General features: G+C 45.3%; 4 non-coding genes across 4 annotated transcripts; all 4 read right to left on the reverse strand.

Annotated features, from left to right (window-relative positions):
• Positions 1-5085: 5085 nt before the first annotated feature.
• TRNAT-UGU (transfer RNA threonine (anticodon UGU)) lies at positions 5086-5158 on the reverse strand. Its single transcript has one exon. It is a non-coding gene; the product is annotated as a tRNA-Thr (tRNA).
• Positions 5159-6254: 1096 nt separating this feature from the next.
• TRNAA-UGC (transfer RNA alanine (anticodon UGC)) lies at positions 6255-6327 on the reverse strand. Its single transcript has one exon. It is a non-coding gene; the product is annotated as a tRNA-Ala (tRNA).
• A 606-nt stretch (positions 6328-6933) lies between these two features.
• Positions 6934-7006, reverse strand: TRNAT-UGU (transfer RNA threonine (anticodon UGU)). The gene has a single exon. It is a non-coding gene; the product is annotated as a tRNA-Thr (tRNA).
• Positions 7007-7585: 579 nt separating this feature from the next.
• Positions 7586-7658, reverse strand: TRNAT-UGU (transfer RNA threonine (anticodon UGU)). Its single transcript has one exon. It is a non-coding gene; the product is annotated as a tRNA-Thr (tRNA).
• Positions 7659-15370: the final 7712 nt, after the last annotated feature.

Below are 15370 nucleotides of genomic sequence, written 5' to 3' on the forward strand. Positions count from 1 at the left end.
TTCTATAGAATTAGTATCGCATTAAAAAATAACATAAATGAGGTATCGCTGTAACCGTACCGACCCGCAGAATAAAGGTCACATGATACTTATACTGTACGCTGCATGGCGAAAAATTTAAAAGGTAGAATGCAATGCCAGAATTGATTTTTCTTTAGAAAATCCAGCAAAAAAGAGTTAATAAAATGTATTCAATAAGTTGTAGGCACCCAAAAATGGTGTCATTACAAAATGCATCTCATCCCGCAAACAACAAGCCCTTATATGGCCACGTCACCAGAAAAATAAAGAAAATATATCATCTAGTAATGTGAAGACAAACAACCCCAAAATCGCCAAATCATTAGAACACAACTGGCTGCGGCAGGAAGGGAATATATAAGCTGTGCGAGCGAATATCAGGGGACACCCCAGATTTAGAGCTTATGAGCGAAAAGACACCAGAAGTGACCCTCAAAGTGACCCCCAGAGCAACTCCCCCAATCATAGGAGCTACTGGGACATAGTAGGGAATTTGGTGTTCCCAATGTCCTCCGCACAGCTTATATATTCCCTCTTCGCCATCCGCTGTGCAGTCACGTCTGGGATACTAATACTCACTACACCCCCTGAGAAATTCTTTGAGGGGTGCAGTTTTCAAAATGGGGTCACTCCTTTGGGGAATCCACTTTTCTGGTACCTTACAGGCTCTACAAACATGACATGGCATCCAGATACCAAACATCTGAATCTGTACTCCAAAAGCCGCATAGCGCTCCTTCCCTTCTGCGCCCTGCTGTGTACCCCAACTGCAGATTATGCCCCATGTATGACACTGGTGTACCCGGGATAACATACGTAATGTCATATGTGGGTATAAACTGATATTAGGGCACAGCCGGACACAGAAGGGAAGAACGGTTATTGGGTTTTTGGAGCACAGACGGTTTGGTTTTTGGATGCCATGACACTTTTGCAGAGCTGAAGCGCCAGTAAAGTGGAATCCCCTGATATGTGACCTTATTTTGGAAACTACACCCCTAAAGGATTTATCCAGGGGTACAGAGAGCATTTTAACCCCCAAATGTTGCTATAACTTATTATCCATAAATGAATACGCAGATGATTGTGAAAGGTGAAAATGACCATTTTTCCAGGAATACGTCATTTCAGTGCCTAATATGTTGTGCCCACCTTGTATCAGAGATGAACGCTCTGAAAGCTGTTGTGCCCGGGATACCCGCTTACCAGTGTTTGGAGTGTCTCTGCTGACATAAGTCGGGCACAACATATCAGATACTGAAATGGTGAATCTCTGGAAAACTTCATTTTTAACTTCTCATTATCAGCCGCAATTTCATTTCTGGAAACCAAATAAATGCAACACTCAAGGGTTAAAAATTCTCGCTACACCACTTGATAAATCCCATCTGTGGGCTAGTGTCCAAAATGGGGTGACATGTCTGCGGATTACACTTTATTGGCAATTCAGGGGCTTTGCAAAAGTGACGTCCAAAAACCAAACTGTTCTCCAAAAACCAAAATAGCGCTCCTTCCCTTCTGTGCCCGGCTGTACCCAAACAGCCGATTCTACCCACACATGGCATTAAGTCCATTATCCAGGGTACACCAGTGTCATACATGTGGGCATACACCGCCATTTGGGTACACAGCAGGGCGCAGATGTGAAGGAGCGCTATGTGCTTTTGGAGTGCAGATTTAGATTGTTGGTGTTTGGACACCATGTCATATTTGCTGAGACCCTAAAATTTCCCCTACAAAATGGGGTCACTTCTTGGCGAATTCCAGTTTACTGTCACCTCCAGGGCTCTGCAAAAACAACATGGCGCCCCAAAAGTCCCTCTAACTCTGTACCCCAATAGCTAAAAAGCGCAGTGCTCCTTCCCTTCTGAGCCCTGCTGTGTTCCCAAGCAGCAGTTTACACCCACATATATAATTTTTTGCCCCTCGGGATGGCCCCTTAATAGTTTTAGGAGTGCAGGTCTCTGACAACACAAAGTGGGTGCAACGTATTGGGCACCGAGATGGCAGATTTCTTTAAAAATTTCAATTTTCATTCTGTACATTAATTTTTGGGAAGCATTTTTAGGCTCAAAATGATAATACCCCTTGATACATTCCTTGATGGGTGTAGTTTTTAAAATGGGGTCACATCTGAGGACTTTCCATTGTATTGATACTTTAGGGGCTCAGCTAATGCGACATGGCACCTGAAAACTATTCCAGCAACATCTGCCCTCCAAAAGCCAAATAGCGCTCTTCTCATTCTAAGCCCCACCATGTTCCCATACAGCAGATTATGGCCACATATGGGGTATTGCCGTGTTCAGGAGAAATTGTGTAACAAACTGTGGGGGGCTTTTTCTCTTTTAACCCCTTGTGAAAATGAAAACTTTGGGGATAAAGGGACATTTTAGTAATTTTTAACCTACACATCCTAAGGTTAGTAAAATCTGTGAAACGGCTATAGGGTCAAAATGCTCACTATACCCCTCAATGAATACCTTAAGGGGTCTAGTTTATAAAATGGGGTCATTTATGGGGGGTTTCAATTGTTTTGGTAACTCAAATCTTGTTTGAATGTGCAATGGGCCTGAAATATCTGCAAGCAAAATTTGTGTCTTGAAATCCAGTTGGTGCTCCCTTCTTTTTGGGCCCTGCCGTGCGTCCGTACATAGAATTAAGGCCACAAAGTGTACATTTTTGAACACGGGAGAATTGGGGCCATCTATTTTGGGGTGTTTTTCTTCATTTTCATGCCTTGTGTGCAAAAAAACTGCCTTTAAAATGACTCTTTTGTGTAAAAAATATGAGAATTTTTTGTTTGACGCAAATTCTTTTAAAACCTATGGGGTCAAAATACTCACTATACCCCTCAATGAATACCTCAAGGGGTCTAGTTTATAAAATGGTGTCATTTATGGGGGTTTTCAATTATTTTGGTAACTCAAATTTAAATGAGCAATGGGCCTGAAACATTTAGAAGCAAAAATTGTGTCTTGAAATCCAGTTGGTGCTCCCTTCTTTTTGGGCCCTACCGTGCGTCCGTACATAGGATTAAGGCCACAAAGTGTACATTTTTGAACACAGGAGAAATGGGGTCATCTATTTTGGGGTGTTTTTCTTCATTTTCATGTGTTATGTGCAAAAAAAACTGCCTATAAAATGACACTTGTGTAAAAAATATGATTTTTTTTTTGTTTGACGCAAATTTTCTCAAAACTTATGGGGTCAAAGTACTCTCTATACCCCTCAATGAATACCCTAAGGGGTCTAGTTTATAAAATGGGGTCATTTATGGGGGTTTTCAATTGCTTTGGTAACTCAAATCTTGTTTGAATGTGCAATGGGCCTAAAATATCTGCAAGCAAAATTTGTGTTTTGAAATCCAATTGGCCCTCCTTACCTCTTAGGCCCTACTATATGTGTGTACATAGGACTAAGGCCACAAAATGAACATATTTTAACACGGGAGAAGTGGGGTGATATATTTTGGGGTGTGTTTCTTCTTTTTGATGTGTTGTGTGCAAAAAAACTGGCTTTAAAATGACATATATTTGAAGAAAATGAAAATGTCATTTTTTTCATCATTTGTAATAATTCTTGCAAAACAATATTTATTTGATCAAAATACTCACTATACCCCTCAACGAATACCTGAAGGGGTCTAGTTTTCCAAATTGGGTCATTTAATGGGAGATTCTGTCATTATTCCACCAATTCCTGTCTGCAAACAGAGCTTGGTACAGGAAAAAATGACAAACTCAAAATTTCCAAAATTTGCTTATAAACTTGATAAACTTGTAAATTGTCTAAGTTACTCAAATATGCTAAAATTATTTCAAACATGCTTGAAACACAAAAGGAACATTTGGAAGTATATAACTACTAACTTTTTTGCCCTGTATTATTGTGTATATGTGAGATATCACAGCTAAAAATGGAAAACATTGAAAAATTTTCAAAATTTTCAGCATTTGCGAGTTTTTAAATAAATTTACGCAAGTTATATCAGTCTAATTTTACCTTCTCAGTAAAGTACAACATGTCACGAAAAAACAATATCAGAATCGCTTGGATGTGCTATACTGTTACAGAATTATTCACTGATAAAGTGACACAGGGCAAATTTCCAAAATTTGGCTTGGTCATTAAGGTCCAAAATAGGCTGGTCACTAAGGGGTTAAAGGGGTTGGCCACTTTCAGACCAATATTGACAAACAAATGTACAATAAAAAGATATACAATTTTCCAATATACTTTCTGTATCAATTCATCACGGTTTTCTAGATCTCTGCTTGCTGTCATTCATTCTGTTACTTTTAGAGGATAAAGCTCTGACCATGGTCATGTGATTTACGGTCCATGGTCATGTGATGAGCGCACAGGTGCCACTCGTTATATTCACAGCACAATAATCAGACATCTGCCTGGTAATCAGCTGTGCACCTGTGTGCGCATCACATGACCATGGACCGTAAATCACATGACCATGGTCAGACTTTTATCCTCTAGAAGTAACAGAATGAATGACAGCAAGCCGAAATCTAGAAAACTGAGGAATCGATACAGAAAGTATATTGGAAAATTGTATATCTTTCTATTGTACATTTGTTTGTCAATATTGGTCTGAAAGTGGCCAACCCCTTTAAGCCTCCTTGACTAAGAGACTCTCTGCAGCTGAGTCGCTGCCGGAACATCCCCAAAGTGTGGACTGGAGGGGGGTGGAATGACAGGTCTCACTACCAATCCTACCTGTAATTCCTAAAATTCCAGCCCAATACTGAGCATTTACCAAAATGCTCAGCAGATGAAAGTTGTCTGCTGAGAACAAACATTCCTGGAGTTTTTTCATCTCACCTACCTGAGTAGGTATGTCTTTAGTCATGGAAAGAGTCCAAGTTTTGGTGTCAGGTAGAAAGAGCACAAGAGGTTTCTGCCGCACTTCAGCAAAGTAGTTGATGATGTAGAATTCAAACGGATGGAAAGAAGACATTTTGGAATACACTCTCTCCTTGCCTGATTCGAGCAAGCACTTGGATAGATAAAAAAGAAGATGGTCAACTTGGTTTACCCTAAAGAGATAGGCTCCAGTGAGATTTGAACTCACGACCCCTGGTTTACAAGACCAGTGCTCTAACCCCTGAGCTATGAAGCCAGCCTCTTGGCTGATACTACAATCTTCTCTCTCTGCTATACCTACGTCATTTGTTTATTTATTTATTTTTTAAGAACTATGGAAGACTATCAATTAAAGGGGCTCTATCAGCAAAATCATGCTGCTAGAGCCCCACATATGCGTGCATAGCCTTTAAAAAGGCTATTCAGGCACCGTAAAAGTTATGTTAAACTACCCTCCCGTTTTAAAATAATAACCTAAAAAAGAATGTGCTCTACTTACGGATCGTGCACCCTGGGCGGGCATTCAGGGTGTGTCTTCATCTTCTTCCCCGCCTCTTCTTCCTCCAATGTCCTCCGGTTCCATCCTCCTCCGGCGCTCGCTCGCGGACACTGATATTAAAAAACGTCCTGGGCGCATGCGCAGTAGCATGCGGCTTCTATTACAGCTACTGTGCATGCGCCCAGGCTATCACTGTCCGTTCGCGAGCGCTGGAGGAAGACGGGACGGGGGACATCGGAGGAAGAATAGGCGTGGAAGAAGATGAAGACACACCCTGAATACCCGCCCAGCGTGCACGTTCGGTAAGTAGAGCACATTCTTTTTTAGGTTATTATTTTAAAACTGGGGGATAGTTTAATATAACTTTACCGGTGCCTGAATAGCCTTTTTAAAGGCTATGCACGCATATGTGGGGCTCTAGCAGCATGATTTTGCTGATAGAACGCCTTTAAGGGATTGGATGAGGTTTAACAAAAAAAAAAAAAATCCCCACAAAGTCTGTAAGAAGTGGGATTCGAGCCCACGCCTCCAGGGGAGACTGCGACCTGAACTCAGCTCCTTATACCGCTCGACAATCCTGACAATCTCCTACGCGGAAATTTTGCTAAAACACACTGACAAGTTCATCATCATAATCATTAATATTATTATTTATTTTACCTACTTATGTAGCACCATCGTATCCCACAGCGCTTTACAAACATTGTCAATCACTGTGCCATATAGTTGATGATGTGGAATTCAAACGGATGGAAAGAAGACATTTTGGAAGACACTCTCTCCTTGCCTGATTCGAGCAAGCACTTGGATAGATAATAAAGAAGATGGTCAACTTGGTTTACCCTAAAGAGATAGGCTTCAGTAAGATTTGGACTCACGACCGCTGGTTTGCAAAACCAGTGCCCTAACCCCTGAGCTATGAAGCCAGCCTCATAGATAAGACTACAATCTTCTCTCTCCGCTATACCTATGTCATTTGTTTATTTATTTAATTTTTAAGAACTATGGAAGTCTATCAATTAAGGGATTGGGTGAGGTTTAAGAAAAGAAAAAAATTCCACAAAATCTATCAGAAGTGGGATTTGAACCTACACCTCCAGGGTAGAAAGCTACCTGAACTCAGCACCTTAGACCGCCCAGTAAGCCTAACAAACTGGTACATGGAAATTTTACTAAAACAGTCCAAAAAGTTCATCATTATAATCATTATTATTATTATTTATTTTCCCTACTCATGTAGCACCATCGTATACCACAGCGCTTTACAGACATTGTCAATCACTGTGCCATATAGGGCTCTCAATCCACGTTCCCTACCAGTATGTCTTTAGTCATGGAAAGAGTCCACGTTTTGGTGTCAGGTAGAAAGAGCACAAGAGGTTTCTGCCGCACTTCAGCATCGTAGTTGATGATGTGGAATTCAACCGGATGGAAAGAAGACATTTTGGAATACACTCTCTCCTTGCCTGATTCGAGCAAGCACTTGGATAGATAATAAAGAAGATGGTCAACTTGGTTTACCCTAAAGAGATAGGCTCCAGTGAGATTTGAACTCACGACCCCTGGTTTACAAGACCAGTGCTCTAACCCCTGAGCTATGAAGCTAGCCTCATGGATAAGACTACAATCTTCTCTCTCCGCTGTACCTACGTCATTTGTTTATTTATTTAATTTTTAAGAACTATGGAAGTCTATCAATTAAGGGATTGGGTGAGGTTTAAGAAAAGAAAAAAATCTAACAAAGTCTATCAGAAGTGGGATTTGAACCTACACCTCCAGGGGAGAAGGCTACCTGAACTCAGCACCTTAGATCGCCCGGCAATCCCAACAAACTGGTACGTGGAAATCTTACTAAAACAGACCGAAAAGTTCATCATTATAATCATTATTATTATTTATTTTCCCTACTTATGTAGCACCGTCGTATACCACAGCGCTTTACAGACATTGTCAATCACTGTGCCATATAGGGCTCTCAATCCACGTTCCCTATCAGTAAGTCTTTAGTCATGGAAAGAGTCCAAGTTTTGGTGTCAGGTAGAAAGAGCACAAGAGGTTTCTGCCGCACTTCAGCATCGTAGTTGATGATGTGGAATTCAACCGGATGGAAAGAAGACAATTTGGTAGACACTCTCTCCTTGCCTGATTCGAGCAAGCACTTGGATAGATAGTAAAGAAGATGGTAGGCGTCAGTGAGATTTGAACTCACGACCCCTGGTTTACAAGACCAGTGCTCTAACCCCTGAGCTATGTAGCCAGCCTCATGGAAAACACTACAATCTTCTCTCTCTGCTATACCTACGTCATTTGTTTATTTATTTAATTTTTAAGAACTATGGAAGTCTATCAATTAAAGAGGACCTTTCACCACTTTTGGGCACATGCAGTGTTATATACTGCTGGAAAGCTGACAGTGTGCTGAATTCAGTGCACTGTCGGCTTTCCCGATCTGTGCCCGGTGTAAAGAGCTTACGGTGCCGGTACCGTAGTGCTCTATGGTCAGAAGGGCGTTTCTGACAGTTAGCCAGAGACGTCCTTCTGCCTCGCGGCGCCAATCGCGCTGTGCTGTGGAGCGAGGAGGAACTACGACACCGGTGACGTTGAAAAAAGTAGGAAAAACCCATTGGCTGCCGAAAACATGTGACCTCTAATTTAAAAGAACAGCGCCGCCCAGGTTCGCGTCATTCTGAGCTTGCAATTCACCGGGGACGGAGGTTTCCGTCCAGTTAGCTAGGGCTTAGATTCTGGGTAGGTAGGGACAGGCTAGGATAGGAAGGAGAAGACAACCAACAGCTCTTATAAGAGCTAAATTCCAGGGAGAAGCTTGTCAGTGTAACGTGGCACTGACGGGCTCAATCGCCGCAACCCAGCTTTCCCAGGATCCTGAATGGAATACACTGACAGTGTATTCCCGTATACCCCATATATACACCCCAAATCCCCGTTCCAACGGTGTGCCCCCCCCACCTTCACCTCAGAAATACCCTTCAAGTCCCCTAGCAATAGAATTGGGGCTATATACACCCACTATTTTTGCTACTGCCATATAGTGCCATTGTCTGACTGGGAATTCAAAGAATATATTGGGTTTACAAATACCCTCATTTCTTGCTACTGCTATATAGTGCCATTGTCTGACTGGGAATTCAAAGAATATATTGGGTTTACAAATACCCTCATTTCTTGCTACTGCCATATAGTGCCATTGTCTGACTGGGAATTCAAAGAATATATTGGGTTTACAAATACCCTCATTTCTTGCTACTGCCATATAGTGCCATTGTCTGACTGGGAATTCCAAGAATATATTGGGTTTACAAATACCCTCATTTCTTGCTACTGCCATATAGTGCCATTGTCTGACTGGGAATTCCAAGAATATATTGGGTTTACAAATACCCTCATTTCTTGCTACTGCCATATAGTGCCATTGTCTGACTGGGATTTCAAAGAATATATTGGGGTTACGTGCACCCACAATTTTTGCTACTGGTATATAGTGCCAGTTTCTGAGTGGAAATTCCCCAAATAATTTGGGGATTCATTCACCCTACATCTCAGGCTCTTGCCATATTCACCCAGGTTGTCAGTGCTGCACCAGCTCGATCCCAGACAGCTCGGCCCGAAAAACACATTACCTATATAGAGGATTTGGACAATGAAGACAACATGTTCTAAATCTAATGTCTGCACCTTCTCCAGAATTAAAATAAAGGCAGCGTTTAACTTTCAAATAGCACTGCACAAAGGAAGATCTTATCATCTTGTCTCATGACATGCTACTAAAAAGTGTCATTTATGTATCTTAATGTAAATATAGTTGTATAAGCTTTTTGGGTTTTAGGCACTGCCAAGTTATTTATTACCACCCGCTCCCTTATAATGATGATGACGCCAAAGTCACTGTGGGTGTTCAGAGCTCACAGCTTTGGTTGACATTTGTCTTGCTCTCTGTCGGTACCAGCTGTCTTTTTGGATACCGTAAAGTTATGTTGACTTTATTAACAGCTATAGAAGCTTTAGCCAGGTTGTGACGGTGTGTAACCCTAACAACACTAAGTGGGATACACATTAATAGTCAGTCTATGTACGCTAAACGTATCACTGAAGTAATTTTTTTTCCCTCTCCCCTAATATAAGAAAGGAACAGACATTAGACCTAGACCGGGGTTCGAGGCTTGTAAAAATCCAGTATTATTTGTTCTTCATGATGTGAAATATGTGTTGAAAAGCAACCCAAGATGAAGTCAGCCATGTGTGCCAGTGTGTTACTTGGCATGCCTTTGCTGGCCCCAACTGTAAGGGTCACTCTCCATTTCCTCCATTTTCCACTCCCCTTCACACCATTTGTGGTGAAGCAATGGGATGCACTGAAGTGCACCCTCTAGCCTCGTGTGGGACAGGGACATCAGATGCCACTCCAACCCCCTCGTCTTCCTCCGCCAGCCAACGGTGCGAAGATGAGAGGAGTGTGCTCTGAATGTTTTCTGCCTAGCAGAGGCTAGTTCTCACTTACGAAAATGGCCCCACTTTGACCTGTATATCATGCACAATGGTGTAGGTTTCAAAGAAACATGGCACCAACAAGTTGAAAAACGTGGGCCATGCGTGGACCGTGTTTGAGTCTGGCAAGCTCCAGATCTGCTACCAGTTCCAGCCATTATCACAGGCGCAAAAATGCCAGGCCCCAGGTGTAGCAGGGAAAAAAAAATGCCATCTCAGCCAGGATGGCATCCCTGACCTCGGAGGCACTGTGCTGTCTGTCCCCCAAGCTGATCAGTTTCAGCACGGCCTGCTGACATCTCCCCACACCAGTGTTACAACGTTTGCCGCTAGTAGCTGGGGTGGAGGTTGCAGCATCGTAGGGTTTCAGTCTACTCCTGCCATGAATTTTGGCCTGGGAGAGGAGATAGGCCACCCCAGTTTGCACCCGGGGACCAGACTCCACCACATTCACCCTGCCTGTCATTAAAGATAAGCACTGCAGCATCCCTGACCACAGGCGCTTGTCTGTTATGTCAGTCCAGGTAGCTGCAACGGGGCTAAGGAATAGCAGTAGGAAATCTTGCCCTGCACTACTCCCACTAGCTAATCCGGTCCCTGCCTCACGGGTGTGGGTCGGCTGTTCTCAGCTCCTCTCTCACTGATACCGTAGGCCTAGAGGGAAGTGGGAGAAGGAATGCCCTATAAGATCTCTAGGGACTGGAGACTAAAGGGGGTCACCCCTAACGAACAAGTGAAGCTGCTACTGACAGGGACTGACAAGGGTGTGCGCTGACTAACAACACAAGCAGCACACAGGAAACATGTGGGAAAGGTTGCCCAAACCAATATGGGAAGGAACTTTACACTAGGAAACAAACACAGGGAAACTGAGTAGAAATCAAAGGATAAGGCAATTCACTCACACAGTCTGTTAAAGGCTTGGGCATGGGGGTGGGTTGTGTTGTACTTCTGCCTGCAATGAAAAGCTTGGGAGATGTGGAGTGGCTGGGAAGAGGCGCATGATGGTGCAGGCCAAAAGGGCGCATGAGGGTGAACTCCCCAATGTGTCAGAGATAGGTGTGTAGGTGTCCTTGCATCATATACTTGCACCATACTTGGCTTTGGAAGTTAATTTTGTGCCAAAAAGTGGTTAAGACAGTGATACCTCAGCTACTCCCGTTACACTGTCTATTGACAACTCCAGCACTGAAATTACCACCTTTGGAAGTGGACCACCACTTCTAAGATCCCAAAGGAAGTAGGCAAGAGATGTGCAGTGCAGAAAAAATGATGAGAAAATAAGTGTAGGCAGTAGAGCACAGAGGGATTGGAGAGGACAGAGCTGGTGTCGGCCAGGTATTCCCACAACATGCGCCTATACTTGTCCCTCCTGGTGACACTAGGCCCCTGAGTGGCAGTAATTTGTCCAGGGGGGGCCATTAACGTGTTCCAGACCTAGGAATAAGTCTTCCAACAGGGTAGAGTTTTGCATGCCTTTGCTTCTACCCACTGTTTTTGCTGCTTAGCTTCCCTCCACATCTACACTGCTTTAGCCCCTAAACATCACCCCAGTTTATGCCTTTGCTTCTACCCTGTTTTTTTGTTGAATTAGCTTCCCTCCACATCTACACTGCTTTAGCCCCTAAACATCACCCCAGTTTATGCCTTTGCTTCTACCCTGTTTTTTTTTGTTGAATTAGCTTCCCTCCACATCTACACTGCTTTAGCCCCTAAACATCACCCCAGTTTATGCCTTTGCTTCTACCCTGTTTTTTTGTTGAATTAGCTTCCCTCCACATCTACACTGCTTTAGCCCCTAAACATCACCCCAGTTTATGCCTTTGCTTCTACCCTTTTTTTTTGTTGAATTAGCTTCCCTCCACATCTACACTGCTTTAGCCCCTAAACATCACCCCAGTTTATGCCTTTGCTTCTACCCTGTTTTTTTGTTGAATTAGCTTCCCTCCACATCTACACTGCTTTAGCCCCTAAACATCACCCCAGTTTATGCCTTTGCTTCTACCCTGTTTTTTTGTTGAATTAGCTTCCCTCCACATCTACACTGCTTTAGCCCCTAGACATCACCCCTGTCCATGTGGGGTCGGTGGCCTCGTCATCCACCAACTCCTCTTCCAATTGCGCACTGCCCCCTTACTGCAAACCGCACATGACCACAGCTTGCCCTGATGGCAACTGTGTCTCATGATCCCCACTGAGGTCCAGACAAGTCGGTGGCGGGTCCAAAACCCCAAAATTGGAAGGAAATGGTGGATGCTGCAGTATTTCTAACACCTGTTCCTGGTGCTCGGGCCTGGTCTGTGTTGTACCCTGCACCCTGCTTAACGCAGCTGCCATATCCGGAGTTGTGCTGAACGCATGCTAATGTTTCGTGTCCAGTGCAATGGATGGGATTTCACATAAGTCTGCCACCCATGGCCACTCATGGTTGAGCAACTGAGGGAGTTGACTTTGACGAACCCGAGGGTTTTGGAGTTGGAACTACATCAAAGGTCTGTGCTGCTCACACACTCTGCTCAACATATGATATGTTTAGTGCCAGCAGTGTGGAGACGTCGCACAACAGCCGTTGTTCCAGCAGGTACAGGCGTTGTAGGAGTGCATAGAGGCTAGCAGCGGCAACTATAGACTTTATAAACTATCCGCACAAGCGCCACACTTTCACCAGTAGCTCAGGAACATTGGGGTACCTTTTTAAAAAGATTAGCAGCAATGAGTTAAAAACGTGGCCCAGGCATGGAATATGTTGCAGGCTGCCAAGCTACAGAGCCGATCCCAGGTTACGGCCATTATCACACATGACAACATGCCTGGGCCCAGGTGCAGTGGCAAAAACCACAATGCCGTCTCATCGAGGATGGCATGACTCACTTTGTAGGCAGTGTGCTGTCTGGCCCCCAAGCTGATGAGCTTCAGCACGGCCCGCTGACGTCTCCCCACACCAGTGTTGCAGCGTTTCCAGCTCGTAGCTGGGGTCAATCTAACAGCGGAGGAGGAGGAGGGTGGTGTTTCAGCCCTCCTCCCAGGAATGTTGTGTGGGGAGACAAGTCAGTCTACCACATTTTGCGACCCGGTCCATGCCTCAAGTACATTCAACCACTGTGCCAAGATTAAAAGTTAGCGTCCCTGTCCGCATGCACTTGTCCATTCATAGCTGGTCACGTGGAACTTTTGGGCAAAGCGCTGAACTTAGGGACCGCCTCATGTTTGGGGAAAAGTGCTGGTGTGGACGGCACAGTGAGGTGGCGCAGTAGCTAGCAGGCCCAAAAAGGGCAGAGTGTCCACAAGCCGGGACCCCAACATCTCCTGGGCCAGAATTTTTGAGATGAGGCCGTTGAAGCCTTGGGCATGTGGGTGGGTTGTGCTGTACTTTAGCCTGGAATGAAAGGCCTGGGAGATGGGGAGTCGCATTGCAAAGTGTGTAAACCACACTCAGTTTGTCCTCGACCTATACATTTAGAAATGATCTCCCCCAGCGAGGAACGTGGCCTCGATGGGGGAATTTTTCTAAGGAAGCTAGAAAAGAGGGCATCTTGGGCCTTGCTGGCTCAGGTCTAGCTTCTGTCATGCAGCTGTCTTCTGCCTCTGGACATCCCTTTGCCTCTAGCCACCTTTTTCCCTGCTTAGCTTGCCTCCACATTCACACTGCTTTTGCCCCTAGACATCACCCCAGTCCATGCCTTAGCTTGTACCCCCAGTTTTTGCTGCTTAGCTTGCCTCCACATCCACACTGCTTTTGCCCCTAGACATCACCCCAGTCCATGCCTTAGCTTGTACCCCCAGTTTTTGCTGCTTAGCTTGCCTCCACATCCACACTGCTTTTGCCCCTAGACATCATCCCTATCCATGCCTTAGCTTGTACCCCCAGTTTTTGCTGCTTAGCTTGCCTCCACATCCACACTGCTTTTGCCCCTAGACATCATCCCTATCCATGCCTCTGCCCCTAGCCATAACTCTGCCACCCCTGGAAACTCATGGTGCAGAAACTTTGGGAGCTGACTTTGAGGAACCCTTGGGTTTTGTAGATGGAACTCCATCAAAGGTCTGTGCAGCTCACACACCCTGCTCAAGATATGGTATTGTAGGGTTTCAGCGTGTGTGAATGACGGACAACAGCCTGTGTTTGGACAGATGTAGGCCTTGCTAGAGTGTTTTTAGGCTAGCAGTGACTCCTGTACACTTGCAAAAGTGGGCGCACAAGCGCCGCATTTTCAACAGTAGCTTCGGTACATTTGGGTATGTTTTCAAAAAACGTTGCACCACTAGGTTAGACGTGGGCCAAACATGGAACGTGTTGGAGGCTGGCAAGCTCCAGAGCCGCTACCAGGTTCCAGCCATTATCACAGGCGTAAAAATGCCAGGCCCCAGGTGTAGCAGGGAAAAAAAAATGGCATCTCAGCCAGGATGGCATCCCTGACCTCGGAGGCACTGTGCTGTCTGTCCCCCAAGCTGATGAGCTTCAGCACGGCCTGCTGACGTCTCCCCACACCAGTGTTTTAGCGTTTGCCGCTAGTAGCTGGGGTGGAGGTTGCAGCGTCGTAGGGTTTCAGTCTACTCCTGCCATGAATTTTGGCCTGGGAGAGGAGATAGGGTACCTCAGTTTGCACCCCGGGACCAGACTCCACCACATTCACCCTGCCTGTCCTTAAAGATAAGCAGCATCCCTGACCACATGCGCTTGTCCAAGTGTCGGTGGTCAAGTGGACCTTGCAGCAAAGCGCGGAACTAAGGGCCCACCTGATGTTGAGTGACACGTGCTGGTGCAAGGCGGGGACGCCACACCGGGAGAAGTTGTGACGGCTAGGGATGGCATAGTGAGGTGCCACAGTTGCCATCAGGTCCGGGAAGGCGGGAGTTTCAACAAGCCGGAACGCCAACATCTCCTGGGCCAGCAGTTTAGCGATGTTGGCGTTCTAGGCTTGCGTGGGTGGGTGGTTAGCGGTGTATTTCTGCCGGCGCTCCAATGTCTGAGAGCTGGTGGGTTGTTGTAAAGAAGCGCCTGATGGTGCCTTTGATGGTGCAGGAGAAGGCGATAAGACAGAAACAGGGGAGGATGAGGGAGAAGTCAACAAAGTGGCGGAGGCAGATGAAGTGATGTCCTGGCTCGTCCTCTGGAGTGCATCGCCAGCACTGTGAGCAGAGGCAGTGGCATGAATGGCGGGCGACGTTTGTCCTGCCGTTGCTGCCTGCCACTGATTCCAGTGCTTGGATTCCAAATGACGGTGCATTGAAGTGGTGGACAGGTTGCTCTTCTCAGGGCCCCTACTCGATTTCAAGAGGCAAATTGTGTAGACGACACTATATCTGTCCTCGGCGCATTCCTTGAAAAAACTCTACACCTTCGAGAAACGTGCCCTCGATGGGGGAGTTTTTCTGGGCTGGGTACAAAAGGGAACATCTTCAGACATTCCGGGTCTGGCCTGGCTTCGGCAAAGCAGCTGACCTCTGCCTCTGGACATGTATCTG

Source organism: Leptodactylus fuscus, chromosome 1 (assembly GCF_031893055.1).
Source record: "Leptodactylus fuscus isolate aLepFus1 chromosome 1, aLepFus1.hap2, whole genome shotgun sequence".
Taxonomy (NCBI): Eukaryota; Metazoa; Chordata; class Amphibia; order Anura; family Leptodactylidae; genus Leptodactylus; species Leptodactylus fuscus.